Source organism: Balaenoptera physalus, assembly GCF_965194825.1.
Source record: "Balaenoptera physalus genome assembly, chromosome: 8".
Classification (NCBI taxonomy): Eukaryota; Metazoa; Chordata; class Mammalia; order Artiodactyla; family Balaenopteridae; genus Balaenoptera; species Balaenoptera physalus.
Window position 1 is genome coordinate 118,909,925 of NC_138887.1, and position 12,095 is coordinate 118,922,019.

Sequence of the window (12,095 nt, forward strand, 5' to 3'; positions counted from 1 at the left end):
CCCCTCCCACTTTCCTGGCCTGCGCTCCCGCCCCCGCCCTCGCCCTCGCCCCCGCCTCCGCCTCCGCCCTCTCGGGACAGACCTCAGCCCGCGGTCCCCGCGCCCGCCCCGGGGACGCTGCGCACCGCTCGGCGTGCGACGGTTCCTGCTGCCCGGCCTGCGCCTCTGGGCTCCCGCCCTCTGCCACCCCCGCCAGGACCAAAGGCCGAGACGAGGAGGAGGAGGAGGAGAAGGAGGTGGACTGCAGGGTCTGGGCTGGGGAGACGCTCACGCCGGGAACGCACTCGGGCCCGCGGCTGCGCGCCACCACCAGGCAAGTCAGCTCCTTCCAGGCTCCCAGTCCTAGGGACCCTGCCAGAGGGGCTCTCGGGGGACTTGGGGTCGGCCCTCCTCGTTGGAGAGCGCCCTTCGTCCGCCCTCGCTGAGGAATCACGTGCCCACCTCGAATCCTAAATAAGTCCCGCCAGAGGAGGGGGAGCCCCCCCTCCCCGCGCCCCCAGGCTCGGCGCGCACCTCTGACTGTCCACCGAGATCTCTGCAGGAATCCGACGCCCCGGGCAGCGAGACCTCCTGGAGCGCGGGTCTGCGGGTTCCCATCAGGCAGTTCCGGTGCCGGCTCGGCGGCCGGGGGTGGGGGTGGGGGTGGGGGCGGGGTGACCCCCTACTCGGATCCTCCAGGTCCTAAAGGTAGCAGGATTTCCCCGAACCCTCCAGGGCTCTTTAGAGAAGCTAGCCAGGCGATCTCAGATCGGATTTGTGTCGGTGTGTTTTGGGGGGCGGGGAGCAGGGTGGCTCCGGAAAGCTAGCCCTCATCACGACGACCGGACCTTCTAATGGTTGACCACGTCCAGACTCCGAAAGAAAAGCCCATAATGGGGTCTCATGGGGCATTGGGCCATTTATTCTCCAAGTGGTCAAAACCAGAGAAAACCATTCTTTCTTTCCCCAAATTTGTGAATCACCTTGCAGCTCCGCTTAAGGAGTGGGAACTTACTTCGTAGGCGATGGGGACCAGTGAAGGGTTTGGGGGGGGGTGATGGTTAGACGTTTGGAGACGTTTGGAAAAAGACTGGTGGAGGTGGGTTGAAAGGAGGCAGGAGGGGGCTGCTGGGATCCAGCAGGAGAGAGGAAGGCAGAAAGGGCAGGGATATTCCAGAGGTGGACTCTTCAGAAACTAGATGCCTGCTGGGAGGAAGGAGGGACTCTGGGAGTCCCCACTGAGCCGAGACACTGGGTAGATGGTGGCTGATGACACCTGTTCAGAGGATGCTTCTACGGGCTGATCGTGAGTTCATTTTAGGAGCTGTGTACTTAAAGGGGCCATTGCAACATCCACATGTGAACACTGATGGGCATCTGGCCATACAGGTGTAGCCTACAGCTGAGGCCAGGCAGAGAGGGTGGGAGTCATGAGCATGCCTGGGAGCTGCAGCCCTTGGGGAAGGTGAGGTGAAGAGTGAGAAGACATAGGGAGAGTTTACACAGAGAAGAGCTGATACTGACCAGGGTTCTTGGCTTTCCCCAGTCAATAGAAATTGACTAGAGGCCAGACAAGAAATTCAGGCAAGGCTTTATTGGGGCCCCTGCTGCAGCAGGGGGGGAGCGAGAACACACAACAGGTTCCCTTGCTCTCTCGCTCCCTGTGTGTGTGGGTGAGCTTGTTCCTTCTATGGGGTGAGGGTAGGGGTCTGGGAGTCAGGCTGGAGGGGTGGCATAGGTGTTTTACCCACCCTTCTTGTGGTGTTGCGTGCAGGGGGCATGCACAGTACCCTGCTTTTGCTCCTGACCCCCATCTTTTGCTCCGGGCTCTTCAAAAGTGGCAGTAGGGGTTTTTTTGGTCTTTTGTAGCTTTTTGCCCATAATTTGCCCCAACTGCTCATGCATGCAGTTATTTTTAGTCCCATATAGTTTCTTTGTATTTTGTTGCTTGAGGAGAGGTGTGTCCAGATGCGAGCATTGCAGCACTGCAAAGGGTCCAAGGTCCCAGCCTGTCTCAGAGCCAGAGGAGACCCAAATGTTCTGAACAGGCATCTGCTATCTTGGACACCAAGAAGAGAGGGTGTTCAAGAAGTGGGGAGGTCCAAGGCAGGGTGAGATGACCATGGCCACACCCTCAAGGAGCCTGCCTACTAGTGTTTGAAAAAGGACAGCTACACTACGAGAAAAGTTGAACTTCCAAGGAGCCCACACAATTGAAGTGAGCAAGATGGGAGGCATACCTTTCTGTTCCTCAGTCGCCACCAACACAAACCTGCTCCCTTCTCAGCTCCCAGCACACGGAGCGGATTCAGAAGCGCTGCCGCAACGTCAGCCAGCCAAGGTCCAGTACTGCTCACCCCCACCATCTTCCTCTTTCCAAGTTGATACAGTTTTTGTTCATCTTGCCCTTCCCCTTTATTCCTCTTCCCCTTCTCCTTTATTCCTCTTCCCCCACATTGGCTTGGCCAAAGTGGTCCCCTGGTGGGGAGTGAGCCAGCCGGTCTATTTCCTTATGTGTGTAGGGAGAGTGTGTGTGTGAGATGGTGTGGGGTGTCTCGGTGCCTGCATGTGCAGTGAAGATGCTATCTTGAGCCTGCTTCTCTTCCCAGGTCAAGCATTACAGACTCTGCTTTGGTGAACTTCACCCAAATCTAACAGGGGTGCAAGAAGGTGGGAAATTTGGAAAACAGCACCTAATTCCTCTGAAACTGGGGTCTCCCGCCTCCCACCTTGAGAAAACAGAGCTGTAGAGACCCAGGAGCCAAGCTAGGTCTGCCAGCAAAACTGTGCAATCAGCAAACACTGGTCTCCCTCCCCCATGTCATGCACTTAACTATCTTCCAGAGACTCCTCCAAGGGCCCAGATGCCTCATGGGAGAAACAGGAAAGGGGCAATGTTTGATTGAAGGTTGGCGGGGGGGACTCCGGGCACCAACAGCGATGGAGGAGACCATTTTGTGCCAGGGGGTGCTCAGACACATGCCACACAAATAGCCACAATTCCACCTGCTAGAAAGAATGACTGCTGCAGGGGCCTCTCTGCAGGGCATCAAGAAAGACAGATGGGTACTGAGTTTCTTCTCTTTATTTATTTATTTATTTATTTATTGGGTTTCACTGGGTGTTAGTTGCGGCAGGCGGGCTCCTTAGTTGTGGCATGCAAACTCTTAGTTGCGGCATGCATGTGGGATCCAGTTCCCTGACCAGGGATCGAACCCGGGCCCCCTGCATTGGGAGCGTGGAGTCTTAACCACTGGGCCACCAGGGAAGTCCCAGGTACTGGGTTTTGATTTGGGGTGATGAAAAAAGTATGACTAGATAGTGGTGATAGTTGCACAATGTGAATGTGGATGTACATAATGTACATAATGTCACTGAAGTGTACAATTTAAAATGGTTACAATGGTAAATTTTGTTATGTGTATTTTACCACACACAAACACAAAACATATTGTATTATTGGAAGAAAAAAGAGGGCTTTGTGAAACCTCAGTATTATTACTATTATAATTAATGTTTGGAGGACGATTATCAGAGAATTAAAATTATTGTTTGGGGAATAATACATGGCCATATACCCTTAGAACCCTGTATATGCACGTCCCACACTATGAGTGTTGCCAGGGTCCAGAGAAGGATGGGACCAGCATTAGATATCAGAGAGTCCTGTAGTCTCTGAGCAAGGGTCCTGAACCAGAATGTGCCGGACCACTGGGCTCAGGTCTCCCCACTCCCCACCCCCCTCATTCCCAGGATGACATGCTCTCAATCTGCTCCAAGGAGTCACCGTCCATTCTAAAAAGGGTCAAGATTTAAAAACAAGCAGGCTTAGAAAACCAAATCTCCCTCTCATGACAAGAAAATCTCTTTTACTGGCCACTGTCTCGCTGCTGGCCCCCAAAGTCAGCAGTCAGGCCCTCTGGACAAGAGAGTTGCCACTCAGAGACTGGCCCAGAGGAAGGTTCAGAGACTCGACACACACATGGCTCTCCAAGCTCACCCCACATCCGGCACTGGAATGTCTGGGCCTTTCCTGGGTGTCTGACCGGGGCAGTGTTAGTAAAGACATGGCTATTCTGTAGTATTAAAGCCAGCTGGTAAACATCCCATCCCTCCAAATTTCATTTTATCTCCCCCACAGACTCTTCCTGGCAGCTTTGGAGAAATGTCAGAGGCTAACTAGACAAAGGAAAGGCAGTTTTTCAACAGCTTTCAGAATTCACTAGCTTTGACTTCAAGTCTGGCCAATGTGAAGTAATAGGGATTGGATTTACCCTCCTGCTTCCTACCTGAAACAACCAAAAACCAGACACATAAAATATGTGAAACGGTTTTTAAGACACTGGGCATCTGGCAACAAAGGACAGCAGTTCCTGAGAGACAGGGACAAATGAGGTGAGTCCTATGAGAGGCCAACTTTACTGCCCTGAGAGAATTTCCAGACCTCAGATCAGGAAGGGGTAGCCTGGATGGAGCCCAGTGGACTCCCTGAGTTTCAGAAACAGCTGAGCAACCAGGACAAACAAGTGCCTAGAGTTGGATAAAGTACCAGAGAGCAGAGACCCCTGGAGACCTACAGAAGGTCCCTCTCCAGTATGTAGCTGGAGACAGATTAACACGTGCATGGGAAGAAACTACCCAAGGTGGGAAAAGGGTTACTGCCCAACCCCACACAGGGCTGAGAGTAGTGCACCAAGGACATGAAAACAGTTATTGTAACTGTATTCTATGTGTTCAAAAGGTGATGTAGAATCAAGGAGTCCCAACTGAAATTCTAGAGATGAAAGCAATGTCTGATATTAAACAATAGCAACACTGGATGGAATTAACAGCAGATGAGGCATTTCAGCATAAAATATTAGTAAACTTGAAGACATAGCAGTAAAAACTATCCAAAACGAAAAGCAGAGAAAAAAAGAATGTAAAAAACGGAAAAAGCATCAGTAAGCTGTGGGACAACTTCATGCAGCCTAATATATGAGTGATTGTACTCCTTGAAGAAGGGGGGAGAAAGGAGGGAACAGAAAAAAATATTTGAAGAACTAAGGGCTGAAAGTTTCCAAATTTGATGAAAGTTATAAATTCACAGATCCAAGGAACTCACCAAACTCCAAACATAAGAAACACAAAAGACACAAGCTTCATCAAGAAGAATATATAATCTGTCTGAATAGCCCTGTATCTATATTTAAAACAGAATTTGTAGTTAAAACCTTTCCACAAACAAAACTTAAGACCCAGATGGCTTCACTGGGGAATTGTACCAAATATTTAAGGAAGAAATAAGACCAATTCTCTACAAATGCTTCTAGAAAATTGAAGAGGAGGGAATGCTTCTCAGTTCATTCTGTGAGGCAAGTATTACTCTGATATCAAAATCAAAGACATTATAAGAAATAAAATTATATGCCACTATTCATCATGAGCATAGATGCAAAAGTTCTAAACAAAACTTTAGCAATCGAATTCAACAGTATAAATATAAAAACCATAAAACATCAAGACCAAGTGAGATTTACCCCACGAATTCAAAGTTGGTTTAACATTCAAAAATCAATCAATGTGGGCTTCCCTGGTGGCTCAGTGGTTAAGAATCCACCTGCCAATGCAGGGGACACAGGTTCAATCCCTGGTCCGGGAAGATCCCACATGCCGCGGAGCAACTAAGCCTGTGCGCCACAACTACTGAGCCTGTGCTCTGGAGCCCACGAGCCACAACTACTGAACATGCATGCCACAACTACTGAAGCCCGCGCACCTAGAGCCCATGCTCCACAGCAAGAGAAGCCACTGCAATGAGAAGCCTGTGCACCTCAACAAAGAGTAGCCCCCGCTTGCTGCAACTAGAGAAAGCCCACGCACAGGAAGGAAGACCAAACGCAGCCAAAAAAAAAAAAAAACTATTGTGCTTCGAAGTGAAAAATCAGTCTACAGAATGGGAGAAAATATTTGCAAATCATATCTCTGATAAGGCTTTAGTATTCAGAATGTATTTTTTAAAAATCTTACGACTCAACAATAAAAATGCAAATAACCCAATTTAAAAATGAGGAAAAGATTTGAATAACATTTCTCCAAAGAAGAATACAAAATAACCAATGAACACATGAAAAGATGCTCAACATAAACTAGTCATTAGAGAAATTCAAGTTAAAACCACAATGAGATACCACTACACCTATTAGAATGATTAAAATGAACAAGTCTGATCATTCCAAGAATTCTTGTTGGCAAGAATATGAAACGACTGGAACTTTCATATACAGGCACACCTCGTTCTATTGCACTTCACAGATGTTGCCTTTTACAAACTGAAGGTTTGTGGCAACCCTGTGTCAAGTCTATCGGCACCATTTTTCCAAAGGCATCTGCTCACTTAGTGTCTCTGTGTCACATTTTGGTAATTCTTGAAATATTTCAAACTTTTTCATTGTTATTATATTTATTACACTGATCTGTGATCAGTGACCTTTGATGTTACTATGACTTGCTGAAGGCTCAGATGATGGTTAGCACTTTTTAGCAACAAAATATTTTAAAATTAAGGTATGTACTTTTTTTTAGGCATAATGCTATTGCACACAGTACACTATAATGTAGTGTGAACATAACTTTTATATGCACTGGGAAACCCCAAAATTTGTGTGACTCACTTTATTGTTACATTTACTTTATTGCAGTGATCTGGAACTGAGCCCACATCTCCGAGGCGTGCCTGCACATCTGATGAGAATATAAAACAGTACAACCACTTCGGAAAACAGTTTGGCAATTTCCTAGAGAGTTAAACATACACCTACCATATGACTCATCCATTCCTCTTTAGCCAAGAGCACGAAAGCATCTGTCCATGTGAAGACTTATGCATGAATTTTCATAGCAGCTTTATTTCCAATAGTCAAAACTGGAAACACCCCCAGATTTCAAGTCAAGAGTTTAGCTGAGCTAATGCTGCCTCAGCATCCATTTATTTGGCCAGGGGGCCTCCAGGGACCTTCCTGCTGTTCCAGGGGGCCCGTCTCTCCTTCCCTCAGGGTCCTGCTCTGATCCTTTCTACCCTCTCCGGCCCCAGCCCAGGGTCCCTCCCATTACTCAACAATTAAATATAGCACAATTATTCTTGAAGTGGAATTACTAGGCTTCCATTTGCTGTTAAGGGGGCCAAGGGAGCACTTCCCCTACATTCCAGATTTCAGCCTCAGAAGGAGAAATATTTGAGACAGAGAGACTTTCCCAAGCATCCTGATTTTTCCTTGTGCAGGTGACAGCCATCTTTGGTTTATGGTTTCAGACCAACTTTGCCAACTCCTTGCAAGTAATTACCTGAAACTAACCCATCGTTCATACTCTTCACCAGCACCTTGCTTGCACCAGCTTACAAAGAGGTAAAACCAGGTCTCTGTATTCGCCGGCCAATGGGAAAGCGACGATTTACAAAGGCGGTAGAAACTTTCCGACATATTCCCCGCCCCCCAAATAACACTAAACAAACAAAAATTCCTGTGCTTTTGGAATGTTTATTTTATTCCACTATAATCGAGTGACAATCATAAGGCAGGCACAGTTACACGTTGGGTAATAACTTTTGGCTTCCATAACGACTTCTCAGGATAATTATTATCTTCCTGATTTTCCTGATGAGGAAACTGAAGCCTCGAGAGGTTAAGCAAAGTCGCTCAGCTGGTGAGTGGAGATTGCATATCTGTTATCGCCAAGTCTAAGGGCGTGTCCAGCAAATGAGAGAGTCAGTGACTTGGATGGAGCAAGCCCACCCTCTGTGTGAACACATAGAAGGCTTGTGGCACTGCCTTTCGCTCCAGTCCCGCTGAATTTTCCTAGAGAGGTCTTGGGCAAAGATCTGGCAAGAGTCCCTTTCCCCGAACACTCAGATGAGGATCTGTGGGTGCTGCCCTAAGAGCATTTCCCTGAGGATGAGATAAGCAAGGCGACAGTCTCTGGGCAGACACACTTCCCCTGTCAGAGACCTCAGAGCTGCTGCACGTGGGCCCCCGTGCTCTTCATCCTCATCTGACACTGTGGCAGCCTGGTTAGGGTGTGTGCGTGTGTGTGTGTGTGTGTGTGTGTGCATGTCTGCATGTGTGTGTGTGTGTGTGCCTCGGAGGGACAATGAGTGAGCCTGGTTTAGCAACATCTGTTTTCACTCATTCCAGAAGATTTCTAGCTTCCCTCAAAGCCATGCATTTGCTTGCTCTCTGTGTGGATTCGAAGCCAAGTGTAATTCGTACCGGGGTTGTTAATCCTACAAAGGGTATTTACATGAGTTTCGGGTTCTTTCAAGTGGAGACCAGGGCCAGCTCACCCCTAACTCCACACCTGCCTTTATTTTGCTGGGAGCAGAAAGGGAGGTCGACCAGGGGTGTCAGTCAGCATTCTTTGGCTGAAACGAAAGAAACTGAGTTTGGGGAGTTTAAGCAAGAAAGGGGGATTTGTTGGAAGGATAGCGAGTGCAGAAGAGATGAACACCCAGATTAAAGAAGGTCAAGAACTTGGGAGAAGCCAACGTGTCAGCAGCCAGAACTTGAGGAATGCATCTCTGGGATGTGGCTATGAGTTTACTTGGCTCCAGCCCTCCTCTCTCCCAGGGTGATTTGGTACCAGATTTCATTTCCAAGGAGAGAGAATTAATTGCCCTACCTCGAGTTTCATTTGGTTGGGAACAGGACCCTGTGACTGCTGCCTCAGCAGAATAACAGCAGCTGTAGTAGATCCAAGTCGCTCCCTGCCGGCGACCCTATGGCAGGACCCTGTGACTTCTGCCCAGGGCTCATACACAAACACCCTTCTCTCCATGGTCACTGATGAAAAAGGCCCCTGCCTCCCAGGGACCGCCCTGTGTGAACCTCACATGCATCGCCCCACTCCCAACAGGTGACAATCCAAAGAGCCCCTGCCAACCCAGCTTCCCATGCCCCAAAGTGGTGTGATAGGGTGGCTGGTCTCTGAGTCCTAGAGCATGAGGTATGTTCACTCTCATCGAGATAGTCTTTTTTTTTTTTTTTAACTTTTTATTTTATATTGGAGTAGAGCCGATTACCAATGTTGTGATAGTTTCAGGTGCACAGCAAAGGGACTCAGCCATCCATATACATGTATCCATTCTCCCCCCAGACTCCCCTCCCATCCAGGCTGCCACATAACATTGAGCAGAGTTCCCTGTGCTATACAGTAGGTCCTTGTTGGTTGTCCATTTTAAATATAGCAGTGTGTACGTGTCAATCCCAAACTCCCTAGCTACCCCTTCCCTCCACCTTTACCCCCAGTAACCATAAGGTCGTTCTCTCAGTCTGTCACTCTGTTTTGAGATACTGTCTTATATTCTATAACCTACGGACTAAATGATAAATCAGACACCAGAACCCTACCCTACTTAACAAAGAGAAGAATATTTTTAAGATGTGCGTGTCTGGGTCTGAAATCTGGGAAAACCTCTGCTGTGGTTGATGGCAGGAGTTAGGTACGGGCTCTGGAGTCGGCTGGCTGGAGCTCTTTGCTTATTTTGCCACTTGTGGTGCAGCTCTGGACACGTTACAGCTACCTTGTTAAGTCTACTTTTCTTTAGCTGTAAAAGAGACAAGAGTCACATACCCACCTCATTATAAGTAAAAAATAGTTTAGCACAGTGTTTTGGGCATAGTAGTTGCTCAATAAATGTTAGCTGTGTTGTCGTTACTAGTTGTTTACTGATAACCAAGTATGGCCAGGCCCTGCTTCAACAGCCCGATTAGATTCCCTTAGAATTTGCTAAATGTTCCTATGTAAACAAGTGATGTTAAAATCTTCTCCCCCACAGAAAGTTTACTTTGGCATGATGCCACTGGCCTACCCCTGTGGGATGTGATTAGCAAAAAATCCTAAGAAACTTGTTCTTTTCTTTGCGGGAGTGATCTGCTGAGGACACAGCTTGTGATGATGAGCATGGGTCCTGAGGACCCAGGGAAGAAATTCCTTTCTGGCCGGAGTCCCAGGAATCGCTGTGCTTCTCCGGGGAGATGGGTTTATCTCTTGGACCCGGCCTCATGGAATCGATCTTGTTTCCCTGCTTGCTTTGGCCCCATCGGGAGTCCCTCTCCAGCAAAGAATCTGGAGTTTGCTTGCTACATAGAGCATCGTGGACGCTAACATTACCATGGCCTCACCTTTTTCCTTCTTTTTCAAAAGTCCGATGATTCCTTCATATCCTTTTTCCATCTTCTTTTTTGAGGAAGGTGGACACTCTCCCTGGCCCTGGCAGCCAGCCCCCCTGTGGTGCCGTGGTGCTTGAGCCCCACGCCTGTTTGTGTGAAGGGCTCTGCCGTCTCCGAGGCTCCTCTCTGGCAGGCCCCAGGAAAGGATTTCCACCAGCCGCCCCGTTTGGGGGGCGCCCCATTCCTGCTGCCCTCTCTGTCCACGTGATCCAGGAGCCCCGGGGCCCAGGGTGGCCTGGGCCCAGCTGTGAAGTGGACACACTGCCCTGCTCCCCAGGCCAGGCACTCAGGGTCAGTCTCCCCAGTCCTCGATGGGAAAGGGACCCGGGAGACAACCTTCCCAGTCCCAATGCTGGGGTCTCCACCCTGGCTGTTGGGGACTCTGGGGTCCGTGGAGAGAGGGGGTGGCTTTGTCCTCCTGTCCACTCCCCAGACTTTGGTCCCCGAATCAGGCAGCCTGCACCATCACAAGCGCCCTCCCCCTCTTGCTGAACTTGGACCCTGCCACACGACAGATAGCTCACCTGGCCCCCGCCCCCCACCCAGGGTGCCTAGTCCTGGGGGCTGCACGGCCAGGAGCGGGGTTCTCACCTCTGACCGCTCAGCCTTCTCCCGCCACATACCCTGACCGAGGGGCTGGTCTCAGCGTCCAGCGAGGCCGGCTCCAAACCCACAGGCCCGTCCAGGGCAGCCGCCGCCCAGCCCCTTCCCGGCAGAGCCATGCCAGGGCACAGTGTCCGCTGGACTCTTAGGGATGTTTTCAATCACTCATTCCAAAGAGGGGCTTAGCCTCCGGCAGCAGGGAAGCCAAGAGCCTATTTACAAAAGAGCTCATTTTACAGGTCCAGGCTTCACGGGCCCCAGTGCAAGGCCCTCCCTCCTGTGTCATCGGGCTTGCCCTGACATTTGTGTGGCTGGGCAGGGACTGGGGGTCAGGAGGTCAGGGCTCAGCCCAGGTCCTCACCCTGGCTCTCTGAGCCACCCTGTGGGAGGAACGACCCCTTGTGCACTTTCCATTCCCTCGGCAGCCATCGCACAGCACTGGATGGGGATTGAGGGGTGCAAGTGAGAGATTCCCCAGGTACGGGGAGGTGTGGGCAGGTGGAACCCACGCTGTCCTCCAGAATCTGGGGAGGCTCTTCCACATCCAAATTACCTCCCGACAGTCCTCAGCCCCCCAGCAACGAGAAGCCAGACTTTGTCTTTATTGTGGTGACATATACGGGACAGAAGATTTACCATCCGAACCATTTTCCAGAGCACAGTTCATTAAACACCTTCGCGTCGTTGGGCAACCATCACCACCATCATCTCCAGAACTTTCTCATCTTCCCAAACGGAAACTCTGGAGCTACATTTTTAAGCTCTCTCATTCAACAGGTTTTTATTGAAAATCCCTGTGGTTTCTTTCTTTTTTTTTTTAATAAATATATTTATTTATTTATTTATTTTTGGCTCCGTTGGGTCTTCGCTGCTGCGCACGGGTTTTCTCTAGTTGCGGCGAGTGGGGGCTACTCTTTGTTGCGGCGTGTGGGCTTCTCATCGTGGTGGCTTCTCTTGTTGCGGAGCATGGGCTCTAGGCGCACGGGCTTCAGTAGTTGCGGCGTGCGGGCTCAGTAGTTGTGGCTCGTGGGCTCTAGAGCGCAGGCTCAGTAGGTGTGGCGCACGGGCTTCAGTAGTTGCGGCTCGTGGGCTCTAGAGCGCAGGCTCAGTCAGTAGCTGCGGCGCACAGGCTTAGTTGCTCCGCGGCATGTGGGATCTTCCCGGACCAGGGCTCGAACCCGTGTCCCCTGCATTGCCAGGCGGACTCTCAACCACTGCACCACCAGGGAAGCCCATCCCTGTGGTTTCTAGAGGGAACACAGATCTGTAGGGCTCTGGAGGTGGAGACAGGAGGCCGTGTCAGGGAAC

General features: G+C 50.0%; 1 protein-coding gene and 1 long non-coding RNA gene across 5 annotated transcripts in view; one reads left to right on the forward strand and one right to left on the reverse strand.

Moving 5' to 3' along the window:
- WDR86 (WD repeat domain 86) overlaps nt 1–601 on the reverse strand; it is a 37,937-nt gene extending 37,336 nt beyond the window's left edge. For 2 of the 4 annotated variants that reach the window (XM_082473823.1, XM_082473822.1), the window contains exon 1: nt 83–146. The gene's annotated coding sequence lies outside the window, so the exon portion shown is untranslated. Of the gene's footprint in view, nt 1–82; nt 227–513 lie in introns of those variants that run through there. The other 2 variants (XM_082473826.1, XM_082473825.1) reach the window with 2 other exon arrangements.
- On the forward strand, nt 185–7,104 carry LOC309666405. Its single transcript, XR_014267082.1, has 2 exons — nt 185–313; nt 6,660–7,104. It is a non-coding gene; the product is annotated as an uncharacterized lncRNA (long non-coding RNA).
- The last annotated feature ends 4,991 nt before the right edge of the window (nt 7,105–12,095 follow it).